The sequence below is a fragment of the Leuresthes tenuis genome, unplaced genomic scaffold (genome assembly GCF_036924035.1).
Source record: "Leuresthes tenuis unplaced genomic scaffold, fLeuTen1.0.hap1 SCAF_5, whole genome shotgun sequence".
Lineage (NCBI taxonomy): Eukaryota > Metazoa > Chordata > Actinopteri > Atheriniformes > Atherinopsidae > Leuresthes > Leuresthes tenuis.
The window spans coordinates 24,785,630-24,803,610 of NW_027325359.1; the positions used below are offsets into that span (position 1 = coordinate 24,785,630).

General features: G+C 43.9%; 3 non-coding genes across 3 annotated transcripts; all 3 read right to left on the reverse strand.

Annotated features, from left to right (window-relative positions):
• Positions 1-12,895: 12,895 nt before the first annotated feature.
• Positions 12,896-13,009, reverse strand: LOC140308302 (U5 spliceosomal RNA). Its single transcript, XR_011916261.1, has one exon. It is a non-coding gene; the product is annotated as a U5 spliceosomal RNA (small nuclear RNA).
• A 411-nt stretch (positions 13,010-13,420) lies between these two features.
• On the reverse strand, positions 13,421-13,611 carry LOC140308055 (U2 spliceosomal RNA). Its single transcript, XR_011916053.1, has one exon. It is a non-coding gene; the product is annotated as a U2 spliceosomal RNA (small nuclear RNA).
• Positions 13,612-13,896: 285 nt separating this feature from the next.
• Positions 13,897-14,010, reverse strand: LOC140308176 (U5 spliceosomal RNA). Its single transcript, XR_011916147.1, has one exon. It is a non-coding gene; the product is annotated as a U5 spliceosomal RNA (small nuclear RNA).
• Positions 14,011-17,981: the final 3,971 nt, after the last annotated feature.

Consider the following 17,981-nt stretch of genomic DNA (forward strand, 5'->3'; position numbering starts at 1 on the left):
CACGTCCCACTGGGAGGAGACCCCACGGGGAAGACCCAGGACACGCTGGAGAGACTATGTCTCTCGGCTGGCCTGGGAACGCCTCGGGGTCCCCCCGGAAGAGCTGGAGGAAGTGGCCGGGGACAGAGACGTCTGGGTTTCTCTGCTCAAGCTGCTGCCCCCGCGACCCGACCCCCGGATAAGCGGCAGATGATGGATGGATGGATGGATCTGACATCCACACCTACTTGCAGTCGAACAGTTCTGCTCCCGCTTTTGATTATGTTTGGTTGGATATTCGAACCTTTTCTTAACTGCTTTTTACAAACTTTGGTTGGACGTTCACACCTTCTTGTAGCCGAACACATCTACAGCTGCTTTTGATGATGTATGGTTGGGCATTCGCACCATTTTTTTCCCCTTTTTTCAGGAATTATGGGTGGATATTCACATCTTCTTGCAGCGGAACACCTCCTCTCCCACTTATGATCATGTGCGGTTTGATTTTCGAAATTTTTACTTTCATGTTTTCTAGCAATTATTGATGGACATTCAGACCTTCTTGCAGCTGAACACCTCCGCTCCCGCTTTTGATCATACATTGTTGGGCATTCGCACCTTGTCTTACCAGATTTTTACAAACTTTAGTCGAACATTCACACCTTCTTGCAGCTGAACACCTCCGCTCCCGCTTTTGATGGTGTAAAGTCGGGCTTTCGAGCCTTTTCTTACCCGGTTTTTAGAAATTATGGCTGGACATTCAGACCTTGCAGCCAAACACCTCCGCTCCCTCTTTTGATCATACATGGCAAATGGATTTAATTTTAACAAGTCAGGGGTGAAACTGTTCACCTCCAACATATTTTATTTCCTACGTCATCCATCTGTGCTCGGGGCCAAGGCTGAGATAAACAAGGAGTTATCTCATAGAGAGGAACAAACAAATCCCAGCAGAAACCTTGAGGAGGAACTCCATCTGCCCCCACCCAAGAGGAACTTTGGAAAGGAGAGACATCAGAGGCAAGAAGAGAGGTCTTTATTTGCCCCAAACCCTCTCAACAGCACTAATGACCAGGACCAGGGACCAGGACCAGGACCTTCCCCAGCCCCCCAAACCCCTGACAGGTCATTGTGCTCCTCACCCTCCCTTTCTCCCTCCTCCTCCCCTCACCTGAAATTCACTGAGGAGATGATGGAACGGGTCAATGCTGGGCTTAGATCTACCCCCCAGCCCAATCCCTTTTTATCCCCCATAAACCCCCCACCAAAGCGGCCAAAGGTTCCCCGCCGAGCCCCGCCCCTACTAGAGCAGCCGAAGCGACGGAGCCCAGCCCCACCCCCTTCTGTCCCTTCACGCTGCCACCATGTACTGTCTCCGCAGTCTGATGTGTGATGTGTGAGGGGTCCAGGCTGTGTGAATTCTGACAGTCGTGACTTTTCCCAGGACAAGCTGGGACCCTGTTTATTAGAAGATCTTAACATTTCTGTACTTTTAGGTGACAGAAGGAGAAATGTGACCCAGTCAAAACACAGAGAGTTGCACTCAAAAAGATCTTTAAATAAAGTAAACATACCTTGTGTGCCACAGACTGCACCCAAACACGAGGGGGCAAATAATACCTCTAAAACACTTAAGTTGGCTTTATTAAATGTTAGGTCTTTAGCTGGGAAAACATTCTTAATTGATGATTTTATCACTGAGCACACCCTGGATTTTATGTTTTTAACTGAAACTTGGTTGGAACAAAATAACAGTGCTGCTGTTCTTATTGAGTCAACCCCTCCTGGTTACAGTTTTATCAGCGAGGCCAGAGTGAGCAGGAGAGGAGGAGGGGTCGCAGTCTTATTCAATGAATCCTTTCAATGTAAGCAGTTATCTCCTGGAAGTTTTCAGTCCTTTGAATATATGGCTATACAGGTGAAGGCCTCACCCAGTGTCCTGTTTCTGAATATTTACAGGCCCCCTAAATACTGTTCAGATTTTTCTGAAGACCTCAGTGAACTGCTGTCTATGATCTGTGTTGATTTTGACTGTATAATTATTGTTGGTGATTTTAACATCCATATGGACAATCCTCAGGACAGAGGGACTAAAGACCTGAGTAACACTCTGGACAACTTTGGGCTGACTCAGCATATAACAGAGCATACGCACAATAGGGGGCACACTCTAGACTTAGTGATCTCCAAGGGTCTAAGCATTTCAAAGATTACTGTGTCTGATGTGGGCCTGTCTGACCATTCCTGTGTTTTCTTTGAGAGTACGATTTCAGTGCACACAAATGTCTCAACAGCAGTGATCTCAAAACTGAAAACAGTAGTAAGATCTTTAACCAGGTTTTCTCCTTAGCACCTGCCCTGTCTGGGGGTTCAGTCAGTGAGCTCGTCAGTAGCTTTAATACTAAAATGTTAAATGTTATGGATACTATTGCTCCCATTAAGGTGAAGGTTATCTCTGGAAGGAAGAAGTCTCCATGGCGAAATTCCACACTGGTGAAAAATGGGAAAAGAGTGTGTCGGAAAGCTGAGCGCCGATGGAGAAAAACAAATCTCCAGGTTCATTATGACATCTATAAAGAGAAACTTCACTCTTATAATTTACAACTGAGGAATGCAAGGAAATCCTACTTCCCTGACATCATCACCAAAAACAGTCATAATGCTCGGGCCTTATTTGCTACAGTTGACAGGCTAACAAACCCTCCTGTGTCAGTGGCAAATGAACTCCATTCCACCATGGCCTGCAATGACTTTGCCAAATTCTTCATAGACAAAGTCCAAAATATTAGACAAGCAGTTGGTACATCAGCAGCAGGTTCAGCATATGTACTGTGTCCACCGAAAACCGGTTTAAACACCATGACACTATTTCAACCCATTAACAGTAAAGACCTGGAGGACATCTTACGTCACCTGAAGTCCTCCTCTTGCTGTTTAGACATCCTACCAACAGGTTTTTTCAAAGGGGTCTCAAAGACTTTGGAGTCAGACCTGTTACTGATTGTGAACCTGTCCTTAACGTCAGGTGTGTTTCCAGAGCCACTAAAAACAGCTGTAATTAAACCTCTGCTGAAAAAGGACAATCTTGATAAGACGCAAATGAACAACTACAGGCCCATCTCAAATCTCCCATTTTTAAGTAAGATCATTGAAAAAGCGGTTTTTCAACAGCTTAATTACTTTTTAACACAAAATAACTGCTATGATACCTTCCAGTCAGGCTTTAGACAGCACCACAGCACTGAGACTGCTCTGACCAAAGTGTTTAATGACATATGTCTGAATACAGACAGTGGAAAAATGTCAGTCTTAGTTTTACTGGATCTCAGTGCTGCCTTTGATACAGTTGACCACAATATATTACTCAAACAACTGGAGAACTGGGCTGGTCTTTCCGGAACTGTACTAAACTGGTTCAAAACATACTTAGAGAACAGGAAGTACTTTGTGTCAATAGGTAACTTTACATCTGAGCAGACAAGAATCACAAGTTCCCCAAGGTTCCATCCTGGGACCTCTTCTGTTTAACATCTACATGCTCCCACTGGCACAGATTATAAAAAACAACCAAATAAACTACCATAGCTATGCAGATGACACACAGATGTATATAACAATGTCACCAGGAGACAGAGGGCCTGTACAGGCCCTTGGAAAATGCATTGAGGAGATTAATGACTGGATGTGCCACAACTTCCTCCAGCTAAACAAAAACAAAACTGAGGTAATTGTCTTTGGAGCCAAAGATAAACGATTGAAAGTCACCACAGAGCTTCAATCTATAAATCTAAAAACGACCAACCAGGCCAGAAATCTGGGTGTAGTGATGGACTCAGACCTAAATTTGGACAAACACATTAAGGCATTAACAAAGTCAGCCTACTATCACCTTAAGAATATATCAAGGCTAAAAGATCTGATGTCTCAGCAGGACCTGGAAAAACTAGTCCATGCATTCATCTTTAGTAGGCTTGATTATTGTAATAGCATCTTTACAGGTCTGCCTAAAAAGTCAGTTAGACAACTGCAGCTCATCCAGAACTCAGCTGCTCGAGTCCTCACTAAGACCAAAAAAGTGGAGCACATCACAGTCCAGCTCTCAAGTCTTTACACTGGCTGCCTGTCCATCAGAGGATAGACTTTAAAGTTCTGATGCTGGTCTATAAAGCTCTGAATGGTCAAGGACCAAAATACATCAGTGACCTCCTGACCCACTATGAACCTTCCAGACCCCTCAGGTCATCTGGATCCGGTATTTTATCAGTTCCCAGAGTCAAAACCAGACATGGAGAAGCTGCATTCAGCTTCTATGCTCCACATGTCTGGAACAAAGTCCCAGAAAGCCTCAGATCAGCTGAAACACTCAGTGTATTTAAGTCCAGGTTGAAGACACATCTATTTTCAGCTGCATTTGAATAAGCTTGAGTTTCAAAACGGAATCATGTTTTAACTATTGATTTTATCTTTCATATATATAATTTTTTCTGATTTTATCTATTGTTCTTATTTCCTTCTTTTGTTTAAATTTTAAATCATGCTTTTTATTTCTTCTGTTTTAATGTCTCTGTGAAGCACTTTGAATCACCTTGTTGTTGAATTGTGCTATACAAATATACTTGCCTTGTCTTGCCTTGCCTTACATTGTCGGGCATTCGCACCTTGTCTTACCCGCTTTTTACAAACTATAGTCAGACATCCACACCTTCTTGCAGCTGAACCACCTCCGCTTACTGTTTTGATCATGTATGGTCTGGCAATACTACCTTTTCTTACCCGTTTGTGAGTAATTATGGCTGGACATTCACACCTACTTTCAGCAGAACACCACCTCTCTCGCTTTTGATGATGTATGGACCGGCATTCTTACCTTTTCTAACACATTTTTCAGCAATTATGTTCGGAGATTCACACCTACTCACAGACGAACAACTCCGCTCCCGCATTTGATGGTGTATAGTCGGGCATTCTCACCCTTTCTCATCAGCTTTTTGCAAATTATGATCTGACATCCACACCTACTTGCAGTCGAACAGTTCTGCTCCCGCTTTTGATTATGTTTGGTTGGATATTCGAACCTTTTCTTAACTGCTTTTTACAAACTTTGGTTGGACGTTCACACCTTCTTGTAGCCGAACACATCCACAGCTGCTTTTGATGATGTATGGTTGGGCATTCGCACCTTTTTTTTACCCATTTTTCAGGAATTATGGGTGGATATTCACACCTTCTTGCAGCTGAACACCTCCTCTCCCACTTATGATCATGTGCGGTTTGATTTTAGAAATTTTTACTTTCATGTTTTCTAGCAATTATTGATGGACATTCACACCTTCTTGCAGCTGAACACCTCCTCTCCCACTTATGATCATGCGCGGTTTGATATTAGAAATTTTTACTTTCATGTTTTCTAGCAATTATTGATGGACATTCAGACCTTCTTTGCAGCTGAACACCTCCGCTCCCGCTTTTGATCATACATTGTCGGGCATTCATAACTTGTCTTACCAGATTTTTACAAACTTTAGTCGAACATTCACACCTTCTTGCAGCTGAACACCTCCGCTCCCGCTTTTGATGGTGTAAAGTCGGGCTTTCGAGCCTTTTCTTACCCGGTTTTTAGAAATTATGGTTGGATATTCAGACCTTGCAGCCGAACACCTCCGCTCCCTCTTTTGATCATACATTGTCGGGCATTCGCACCTTGTCTTACCCGCTTTTTACAAACTATAGTCAGACATTCACACGTTGCAGCTGAACCACCTCCGCTCCCTGTTTTGATCATGTATGGAGTGGCAATACTACCTTTTCTTACCCATTTGTGAGTAATTATGGCTGGACATTCACACCTACTTGCAGTCGAACAGCTCTGCTCCTGCTTTTGATTTTGTTTGGTTGGATATTCGAACCTTTTCTTAACTGCTTTTTACAAACTTTGGTCGGACGTTCACACCTTCTTGCAACCGAACACCTCCGCTTCCGCTTTTGATGGTATATATTCGGGAATTCGAACATTATCTTACCCGTTTTTTACAAACCATGGTCGGACTTTCACACCTTCTTGTAGCCGAACAACTCCACTCCCGCTATTGATTGTGTACAGTCGTGTAGTTTAACCTTTTCTTACCCGCTTTTTACCAACTATGGTCGGACATTCACACCGTCTACAGCGGAACACCTCCGCTTCCGCTTTTGATGGTGTATAGTCGGGCATTCGAACCTTTTCTTACCCGCTTTTTACAAACTATGGTCGGACATTCAAACCTTCTTGTAGCCGAAAAGCTCCGCTCCCTCTTTTGATCATACATTGTCGGGCATTTGCACCTTTTCTTACCCGCTTTTTACAAACCATGGTCGGACTGTCACACCTTCTTGTAGCCGAACACATCTGCTCCCGCTATTGATTGTGTACAGTCGGGTTTTTTTAACCTTTTCTTACCCGCTTTTTACCAACTCTGGTCGGACATTCACACCTTCTTACAGCGGAACACCTCCGCTCCCTCTTTTGATGGTGTATGTTCGGGCATTCGAACCTTTTCTTACCCGCTTTTTACAAACTATGCTCGGACATTCAAACCTTCTTATAGCCGAACACATCCACTCCTGCTTTTGATGATGTGTGGTTGGGCATTCGAACCCACTTCTTGCCCGCTTTTCATTAATTATGGGTGGACATTCACACCTTGTCGCAGCCAAACACCTCCGCTCCCTGTTTTGATCACATATGGTTGGACATTCGCACCTTTTCTCACCCGCTTTTTGCAAACTATGGTCAGCAATTCACAGCTTCCTCTCCACCATACTTGTATGGTGGGATATTCACACCCACTTGCATCCGAAGACCTCCGCCCCCACTTTTGTTGATATTTAGTCGGTCATTCGCACCTTACCCGCTTTTGGCAAACTATGGCCTTCTTGCAGCCAAACACCTCTGATCTCGCTTTTGATGATGTAAGGTTGGGCATTCAGACCTTGCTTCCCCTGCTTTTCACCAAATATAGTCGGACATTCACACCTTCTTGCAGCCGAACACTTCCGCTCCACCTTTTAGTGTTCTATCACACCTTTTTTTCACCGCATTTTATAGCTTATGGTTGGAAATTCTCAAACACTCTCATCCGAAGACCTCTCCTCCCGCTTTTGTTAATATATTTGAACTTTAGTCGGACATTCACACCTTCTTGCAGCTGAACCACCTCCGCTCCCTGTTTTGATCATGTATGGTCTGGCAATACTACTTTTTCTTACCCGTTTGTGAGTAATTATGGCTGGACATTCACACCTACTTTCAGCAGAACACCACCTCTCTCGCTTTTGATGGTGTGTACCTTTTCTAACACATTTTTCAGCAATTATGGTCGGAGATTCACACCTACTCACAGACAAACAACTCCGCTCCCGCATTTGATGGTGTATAGTCGGGCATTCTCACCCTTTCTCATCAGCTTTTTGCAAATTATGATCTGACATTAACACCTGCTTTTGATGATGTATGGTTGGGTATTCGCACCTTTTTTTTACCCATTTTTCAGCAATTATGGGTGGACATTCACACCTTCTTGCAGCTGAACACCTCCTCTCCCACTTATGATCATGTGCGCTTTGATTTTCGAAATTTTTACTTTATTTTTTTCTAGCAATTATTGATGGACATTCAGACCTTCTTGCAGCTGAACACCTCCGCTCCCGCTTTTGATCATACATTGTCGGGCATTCGCACCTTGTCTTACCAGATTTTTACAAACTTTAGTCGAACATTCACACCTTCTTGCAGCTGAACACCTCCGCTCCCTCTTTTGATTATACATTGTCGGGCATTCGCACCTTGTCTTACCCGCTTTTTACAAACTATAGTCAGACATTCACACGTTGCAGCTGAACCACCTCCGCTCCCTGTTTTGATCATGTATGGTCTGGCAATACTACCTTTTCTTACCCGATTGTGAGTAATTATGGCTGGACATTCACACCTACTTTCAGCAGAACACCACCTCTCTCGCTTTTGATGATGTATGGACCGGCATTCTTACCTTTTCTAACACATTTTTCAGCAATTATGGTCGCAGATTCACACCTACTCACAGACAAACAACTCCGCTCCCGCATTTGATGGTGTATAGTCGGGCATTCTCACCCTTTCTCATCAGCTTTTTGCAAATCATGATCTGACATCCACACCTACTTGCAGTCGAAGAGTTCTGCTCCCGCTTTTGATTATGTTTGGTTGGATATTCGAACCTTTTCTTAACTGCTTTTTACAAACTTTGGTTGGACGTTCACACCTTCTTGTAGCCGAACACATCCACAGCTGCTTTTGATGATGTATGGTTGGGCATTCGCACCTTTTTTTTACCCATTTTTCAGGAATTATGGGTGGATATTCACACCTTCTTGCAGCTGAACACCTCCTCTCCCACTTATGATCATGTGTGGTTTGATTTTAGAAATTTTTACTTTCATGTTTTCTAGCAATTATTGATGGACATTCAGACCTGCTTGCAGATGAACACCTCCGCTCCCGCTTTTGATCATACATTGTCGGACATTCATACCTTGTCTTACCAGATTTTTACAAACTTTAGTCGAACATTCACACCTTCTTGCAGCTGAACACCTCCGCTCCCGCTTTTGATGGTGTAAAGTCGGGCTTTCGAGCCTTTTCTTACCCGGTTTTTAGAAATTATGGTTGGATATTCAGACCTTGCAGCCGAACACCTCCGCTCCCACTTTTGATCATACATTGTCGGGCATTCGCACCTTGTCTTACCCGCTTTTTACAAACTATAGTCAGACATTCACACGTTGCAGCTGAACCACCTCCGCTCCCTGTTTTGATCATGTATGTAGTGGCAATACTACCTTTTCTTACCCGTTTGTGAGTAATTATGGCTGGACATTCACACCTACTTGCAGTCGAACAGCTCTGCTCCTGCTTTTGATTTTGTTTGGTTGGATATTCGAACCTTTTCTTAACTGCTTTTTACAAACTTTGGTCGGACGTTCACACCTTCTTGCAACCGAACACCTCCGCTTCCGCTTTTGATGGTATATATTCGGGAATTCGAACCTTTTCTTACCCGTTTTTTACAAACCATGGTCGGACTTTCACACCTTCTTGTAGCCGAACAACTCCACTCCCGCTATTGATTGTGTACAGTCGTGTAGTTTAACCTTTTCTTACCCGCTTTTTACAAATTATGCTCGGACATTCAAACCTTTTTATAGCCGAACACATCCACTCCTGCTTTTGATGATGAGTGGTTGGGCATTCGAACCTACTTCTTGCCCGCTTTTCATTAATTATGGGTGGACATTCACACCTTGTCGCAGCCAAACACCTCCGCTCACTGTTTTGATGGTGTATGGTTGGACATTCGCACCTTTTCTCACCCGCTTTTTGCAAACTATGGTCAGCAATTCACAGCTTCCTCTCCACCATACTTGTATGGTGGGATATTCACACCCACTTGCATCCGAAGACCTCCGCCCCCACTTTTGTTGATATTTAGTCGGTCATTCGCACCTTACCCGCTTTTGGCAAACTATGGCCTTCTTGCAGCCAAACACCTCTGATCTCACTTTTGATGATGTAAGGTTGGGCATTCAGACCTTGCTTCACCTGCTTTTCACCAAATATAGTCGGACATTCACACCTTCTTGCAGCGGAACACTTCCGCTCCACCTTTTAGTGTTCTATCACACCTTTTTTTCACCGCATTTTATAGATTATGGTTGGAAATTCTCAACCAATCTATCCGAAGACCTCTCCTCCCGCTTTTGTTAATATATTTGAACTTTAGTCAGACATTCACACCTTCTTGCAGCTGAACCACCTCCGCTCCCTGTTTTGATCATGTATGGTCTGGCAATACTACTTTTTTTTACCCGTTTGTGAGTAATTATGGCTGGACATTCACACCTACTTTCAGCAGAACACCACCTCTCTCGCTTTTGATGATGTATGGACCGGCATTCTTACCTTTTCTAACACATTTTTCAGCAATTATGGTCGGAGATTCACACCTACTCACAGACAAACAACTCCGCTCCCGCATTTGATGGTGTATAGTCGGGCATTCTCACCCTTTCTCATCAGCTTTTTGCAAATTATGATCTGACATTAACACCTGCTTTTGATGATGTATGGTTGGGTATTCGCACCTTTTTTTTACCCATTTTTAAGGAATTATGGGTGGACATTCACACCTTCTTGCAGCTGAACACCTCCTCTCCCACTTATGATCATGTGCGGTTTGATTTTCGAAATTTTTACTTTAATTTTTTCTAGCAATTATTGATGGACATTCAGACCTTCTTGCAGCTGAACATCTCCGCTCCCGCTTTTGATCATACATTGTCGGACATTCATACCTTGTCTTACCAGATTTTTACAAACTTTAGTCGAACATTCACACCTTCTTGCAGCTGAACACCTCAGCTCCCACTTTTGATGGTGTAAAGTCGGGCTTTTGAGCCTTTTCTTACCCGGTTTTTAGAAATTATGGTTGGACATTCAGACCTTGCAGCCGAACACCTCCGCTCCCTCTTTTGATTATACATTGTCGGGCATTCGCACCTTGTCTTACCCGCTTTTTACAAACTATAGTCAGACATTCACACGTTGCAGCTGAACACCTCCGCTCCCGCTTTTGATGGTGTAAAGTCGGGCTTTTGAGCCTTTTCTTACCCGGTTTTTAGAAATTATGGTTGGACATTCAGACCTTGCAGCCGAACACCTCCGCTCCCTCTTTTGATTATACATTGTCGGGCATTCGCACCTTGTCTTACCCGCTTTTTACAAACTATAGTCAGACATTCACACGTTGCAGCTGAACCACCTCCGCTCCCTGTTTTGATCATGTATGGTCTGGCAATACTACCTTTTCTTACCCGTTTGTGAGTAATTATGGCTGGACATTCACACCTACTTTCAGCAGAACACCACCTCTCTCGCTTTTGATGATGTATGGACCGGCATTCTTACCTTTTCTAACACATTTTTCAGCAATTATGGTCGCAGATTCACACCTACTCACAGACAAACAACTCCGCTACCGCATTTGATGGTGTATAGTCGGGCATTCTCACCCTTTCTCATCAGCTTTTTGCAAATCATGATCTGACATTCACACCTACTTGCAGTCGAAAAGCTCTGCTCCCGCTTTTGATTATGTTTGGTTGGATATTCGAACCTTTTCTTAACTGCTTTTTACAAACTTTGTTCGGAGGTTCACGTCTTCTTGAAGCCGAACACCTCCGCTTCCGCTTTTGATGGTGTACAGTCGGGCATTTTAACCTTTTCTTACCCGCTTCTTACCAACTATGGTCGGACATTCACACCTTCTTGCAGCTGAACACCTCCGCTCCCGCTTTTGATGGTGTATAGTCGGGCTTTCGAGCCTTTTCTTCCCCGGTTTTTACAAATTATGGTTGGACATTCAGACCTTGCAGCCGAAAACCTCCGCTCCCTCTTTTGATCATACATTGTTGGACATTCGCACCTTGTCTTACGCGCTTTTTACAAACTTTAGTCAGAAATTCACACCTTGCAGCTGAATCACCTCCGCTCCCTGTTTTGATCATGTATTGTCTGGCAATACTACCATTTCTTACCCGTTTGTGAGTAATCTTCTAAAAGGTCATACCTGTCATTTTTTCCATTGAAACCATAAATATTTAAGAGGTTAAAGTCTTGCCCCATAAAATTCAAGTGTGCTAAAAGTGCCCGTCCGTCTCGCACCAGAACATGCGGATTTTTAATTAGAATGGCCACACCATCATTTTTAATTTGATTTGAGCCACTCCATATCGATAAATTGGGCCACATTTCCTCCCATTGTCTATGGTTTTTCAAAAAAGGTAGTCCACATTCTTGTATTAAAAACACATCTGATTTTATGGAGTCTAAGAAGGATATAATACTCTGGGCTCTTGTCTTTGATTTCACACTTCTCACATTTAGTGTTGAGAAGGTGAGAACCATTAAAAGGATAAAGGAAAGTAGGTATGTCATTTTCGTTTTTCTAAGTTATCAAAACAAATTACACACTCAGGTTATTTCTTGGGAAACTAGCTCTCCTTTTCGGACTCTCGTGTTGGCCTCTGATGCAATGTTGCATTTAACTTTGAGTCCCTGGGGGTTGATTGCAGAGCTAAAGGGAATCAGAGGACAACTCAGATGCCGTCCTCCTCGGCTGTTGACCTTCGGGGAGGTGAGTACCTTCACTAGACTCACCTGTCTGCTCTTCCTCCTCATTTAGCTTAGCTCCACCCTCTGCCTGTGAATTCTCACAGACTTCAGCACTGAGTGGTGAGGCCTCTACAGGCCCCTCTCCTTTTTGCTCCTCACTTCCAATCCAAGCTTTTAGCGGGAAGTTTGAATTTATTGGGTCAACCTCTTCACTTTGTTCACCAACTGCCACCTCTGGTCCTTCTCTTTGTTGGCTTGACTGTGGCTTTACCGTCTTTAATTTGTTGGCAAAAGATTTAGGGCAATCTCAGAAGAGGTGATTTAATTCTCCACAGATATTACATTTCCTGCCATTTGGACACTCTCCAAAAGTGTCCCCAATTTCTCTGCACTTCCAACATATCACCTTGGTACAAGCCTCAACCAGGTGCCCATGCTCACCACACTTGCGGCAGAGCTTGGGCTGCCCCTGGTACTGGATGTAACCTCGGTTTTCGAGGTGGCCAGAGTGTCACTTTGCATCTCCGCCCACCCGCTGCACTGAGCACTCTTCAGCCCTTTTAAATGGTATAACTTTGCACTCCCGCACGCTCCAGCGAGCACCATTCAAGCAACAACTTTGCACTCCAGCTTCAAACATCGGCACAGTCGCAACAAGTAAGGCAACTCTACTCAGAGAAGTCACTCTGCACAGTAACAAGATTTCTTTTGCACAGACAGAAAGGGCTTCACCCGCAAAGGTAAAGCCTGCCAAAAATAGCAACAACTCATTAGTGCTGCTCTCCACGGAAGTCTTTAGTAAAAGGCGAAAGACTTGTACATTATGAAGAGAAACCAGAGTACGATTATCTGTCACTGCGGGAGCAGGGCATCAGGCTGTTTGGCATAGCCACCTTCCCCATGGTGAGCTTTGCTTGGTTGAGACGCTTGCTCCCCCTCCTTGCTCCTCGGCTGACCAAGTAGGAAAAATCGGGCCCTATTCGATGGCTGCCTTGTCTTTTACTCTGTGCAAAAGACAAGGCAGCCACAAACACCACGGGAACACCGTATTGAGGCTTTGTTCTGACCGCTCATTCAGTGTCGCGTTTCTTTCAAGCAATTCTCCCGGTTAGCCCGCACTCGGCTCGCCCCCAGAGCTGTGTTAAAGTCTACTTCGCATTCACTCTCTTTTCTCAGCAGACTAAAAGAAAGTTTCATCTTGGGCTCCCTGAAACTTCCATCCTGCACCACTGTTTGCTTTTTCACAAGAGCAGAGAAGAGCGCACCGTTCCCAGCGGCACTGCAGTACCGGGTCGATGCTTGGAGTGAACGGAGCAAGCTCCTTTTTCAACTCCTATTGCTAAAAATCAATTTAATATGTAGTCCTCGTACAAAGGCCATATCAGATATTAAACTGATAAGAACAGGTACTACACTTGATCTTAGCCAAAAGGCCGAGAAGCGATATCTGTCCACTGGTTCACGTCCAAGGGCCCTTCCTGGCACAATGCGCACTTGTAGCGGTGTTCTTTTTATGGCCATAGGTGGCCAGAGTGTCACTTTGCACCTCCGCCCACCCGCTGCACTGAGCACTCTTCAGCCCTTTTAAATGGTATAACTTTGCACTCCCGCACGCTCCAGCAAGCACCATCCAAGCAACATCGGCACAGTTGCAACAAGTAAGGCGACTCTACTCAGAGAAGTCACTCTGCACAGTAACAAGATTTCTTTTGCACAGACGGAAAGGGCTTCACCCGCAAAGGTAAAGCCTGCCAAAAATAGAAACAACTCATTAGTGCTGCTTTCCACGGAAGTCTTTAGTAAAAGGCGAAAGACTTGTACGTTATGAAGAGAAACCAGAGTACGATTATCCATCACTGCGGGAGCAGGGCATCAGGCTAGTTGGCATAGCCACCTTCCCCATGGTGAGCTTTGCTTGGTTGAGACGCTTGCTCCCCCCCTTGCTCCTCGGCTGACCAAGTAGGAACAATCGGGCCCTATTCGATGGCTGCCTTGTCTTTTACTCTGTGCAAAAGACAAGGCAGCAACAAAAACACCACGGGAAAACCGTATTGAGGCTTTGTTCTGACCGCTCATTCGGTGTCGCGTTTCTTTCAAGCAATTCTCCCGGTTAGCCCACACTCGGCTCGCTCCTAGAGCCGTGTTAAAGTCTACTTCTCATTCATTCTTGTTTCTCAGCAGACTCTTGGGATTTTATCTATAAAATGAATTCCTTCACTCAAACTATGTTAAAACTGCTTTGTCCTTCATATTTACCATGTCTAGAAAGATTTAAACAAAAAAAACAACGTTGTACTTTGCAGTAAAAGACAGAGCAAATCTAAAGTTTCATGAATCCGAGAATAAGCTTACTTTCATGAGTTCTTCACGATTTGGGATTTTGCTATAAAATGAATTCCTTCACTCAAACTAAATCGCTAATCTGTTACATGTAAGGCAGATGTCAAATTCACCGAAATAGGATCTAAGGGTATTCGGCCAATCGAGCTGTAGCAGCTTCGGTAAAAGAGTATAAGTTGAAGAGTTTGTGAATAAAGGTGTGCGCACACATAGTGAGCTGTAGGAAAATAGGCAGGGAGGAATGCCAGCTGGGGTATATGTTCTTGTATGTTGTCTGACTGTTTGATTTGAATGTGTTGTGTAAGTGTCCCGTTGAATGTTACATGTTTGGGCTTTGACACGCTTCACTGTGGTTGTTAACTGTGTGGTGTGTCCTGAAATGTTATATGTTTGGGCTGTGTGACATGCTTAATGCTTGTCAGTAGCTACCCACTTATTCATATATAGCAACTGACAACATAAGAAGTCCGGACATACTTTGATAGTAGTTGTAGAAGTATCCTTATTGATAATAGATAAACTAATTCATAGTGATAGAACAGTAGATGAACAGGTGCCTGCACATGTCTCACGAAAATAAAATGGGTGTATGATTGCTGACGGCAGAGCAATACTGCCAAACTTATGAGTTCTTGTGGCAAACTTGATTCAGTGTCTTGACGTGTATACGCTGTTTCGCTGACTTGATTGTCACAAGAAACAAAGTGTGTTTGATAAGATCCGACCATTTTATTACGGGAGGATCAGTATCAGTATTCGGCTGCAAGTAGGTGTGAATGTCCAACCATAATTTGTAAAAAGCGGGTAAGAAAAGGTTCTCATGCCCGACTATACATTAACAAAAGCGGGAGGAGAGGTCTTCGGATGAGAGTGGGTGAGAATTTCCAACCATAATCTATAAAATGCGGTGAAGAAAAAGGTGTGAATGCTACATAGAACACTCAAAAGTGGAGCGGAAGTGTTCGGCTGCAAGAAGGTGTGAATGTCCGACTATATTTGGTGAAAAGTAGGTGAAGCAAGGTCTGAATGCCCAACCTTACATCATCAAAAGCGAGATCAGGTGTTTGGCTGCAAGAAGGCCATAGTTTGCCAAAAGCGGGTAAGGTGCGAATGACCGACTAAATATCAACAAAAGTGGGGGCGGAGGTCTTCGGATGCAAGTGGGTGTGAATATCCCACCATACAAGTATGGTGGAGAGGAAGCTGTGAATGGCCGACCATAGTAAAAAGCGGGTGAGAAAAGGTGCGAATGTCCACCATTATACACCATCAAAACAGGGAGCGGAGGTGTTTGGCTGCGACAAGGTGTGAATGTCCACCCATAATTAATGAAAAGCGGGCAACAAGTAGGTTTGAATGCCCAACCATACATCATCAAAATAAGGAGCGGAGGTGTTCCGTTGTAAGAAGTTATGAATGTCCGACCATAGTTGGTAAAAAGCGGGTAAGAAAAGGTTAAAATACCCGACTGTACACAATCAATAGCGGGAGCGGAGTTGTTCGGCTACTAAAAGGTGTGAAAGTCCGACCAAGTTTTGTAAAAAGCGGGTAAGAAAAGGTTCGAATGCCCGACAATTTATGATCAAAAGAGGGAGCGGAGTTGTTCAGCTGCAAGAAGGTCTGAATGTCCATCAATAATTGCTAGAAAAAATTAAAGTAAAAATTTTGAAAATCAAACCGCACATGATCATAAGTGGGAGAGGAGGTGTTCAGCTGCAAGAAGGTGTGAATGTCCACCCATAATTACTGAAAAATGGGTAAAAAAAAGGTGCGAATACCCAACCATACATCATCAAAAGCAGCTGTGGATGTGTTCGGCTACAAGAGGGTTTGAACGTCCAACCAAAGTTTGTAAAAAGCAGTTAAGAAAAGTTTCGAATATCCAACCAAACATAATCAAAAGCGGGAGCAGAACTGTTCGACTGCAAGTAAGTGTGAATGTCAGATCATAATTTGCAAAACAACAACTATACAACATCAAATGCGGGAGCGGAGTTGTTCGTCTGTTAGTAGGTGTGAATCTCCGACCATAATTGCTGAAAAATGTGTTAGAAAAGGTAAGAATGCCGGTCCATACATCATCAAAAGCGAGAGAGGTGGTGTTCTGCTGAAAGTAGGTGTGAATGTCCAGCCATAATTACTCACAAACAGGTAAGAAAATGTAGTATTGCCAGATCATACATGATCAAAACAGGGAGCGGAGGTGGTTCAGCTGCAAGAAGGTGTGAATGTCCGACTAAAGTTCAAATATATTCACAAAAGCGGGAGGAGAGGTCTTCGGATGAGAGTGGTTGAGAATTTCCAACCATAATCCATAAAATGCGGTGAAAAAAAGGTGTGATAGAACACTAAAAGGTGGAGCAGACGTGTTCCGCTGTAAGAAGGTGTGAATGTCCGACCATAGTTTGTAAAAAGCGGGTAAGAAAAGGTTAAAATACCCGACTGTACACCACCAATAGCGGGAGCAGGGTTGTTCGGGTACAAGAAGGTGTGAAAGTCCACCCATGGTTTGTAAAAAGCGGGTAACAAAAGGTTCGAATGCCCGAATATATACTATCAAAAGCGGAAGCGGAGGTGTTCGGCTGCAAGAAGGTGTGAACGTCCGACCAAAGTTTGTAAAAAGCAGTTAAGAAAAGGTTTGAATATCCAACCAAACAAAATCAAAAGCGGGAGCAGAGCTGTTCGACTGCAAGTAGGTGTGAATGTCCAGCCATAATTACTCACAACCGGGTAAGAAAAGGTAGTATTGCCAGACCATACATAATCAAAACAGGGAGCAGAGGTGGTTCAGCTGCAACGTGTGAATGTCTGACTATAGTTTGCAAAAAGCGGGTAAGACAAGGTGCGAATAACCGACAATGTATGATCAAAAGAGGGAGCGGAGGTGTTCGGCTGCAAGGTCTGAATGTCCAACCATAATTTCTAAAAACCAGGTAAGAAAAGGCTCGAAAGCCCGACTATACACCATCAAAAGCGGAAGCGGAGGTGTTCGGCTTCAAGAAGACGTGTACCTCCGAACAAAGTTTGTAAAAAGCAGTTAAGAAAAGGTTCGAATATCCAACCAAACATAATCAAAAGCGGGAGCAGAGCTGTTCGACTGCAAGTAGGTGTGAATGTCAGATCATAATTTGCAAAAAGCTGATGAGAAAGGGTGAGAATGCCCGACTATACACCATCAAATGCGATAGCGGAGTTGTTCGGCTTTGAGTAGGTGTGAATGTCCAGCCAAAATTACTCACAAACGGGTAAGAAAAGGTAGTATTGCCAGACCATACATGATCAAAACAGGGAGCGGAGGTGGTTCAGCTGCAAGAAGGTCTGAATGTCCGACTAAAGTTTGTAAAAAGCGCGTAAGACAAGGTGCGAATGCCAGACAATGTATGATCAAAAGAGGGAGCGGAGGTGTTAGGTTGCAAGAAGGTCTGAATGTCCAACCATAATTTGTAAAAACCGGGAAGAAAAGGCTCGAAAGCCC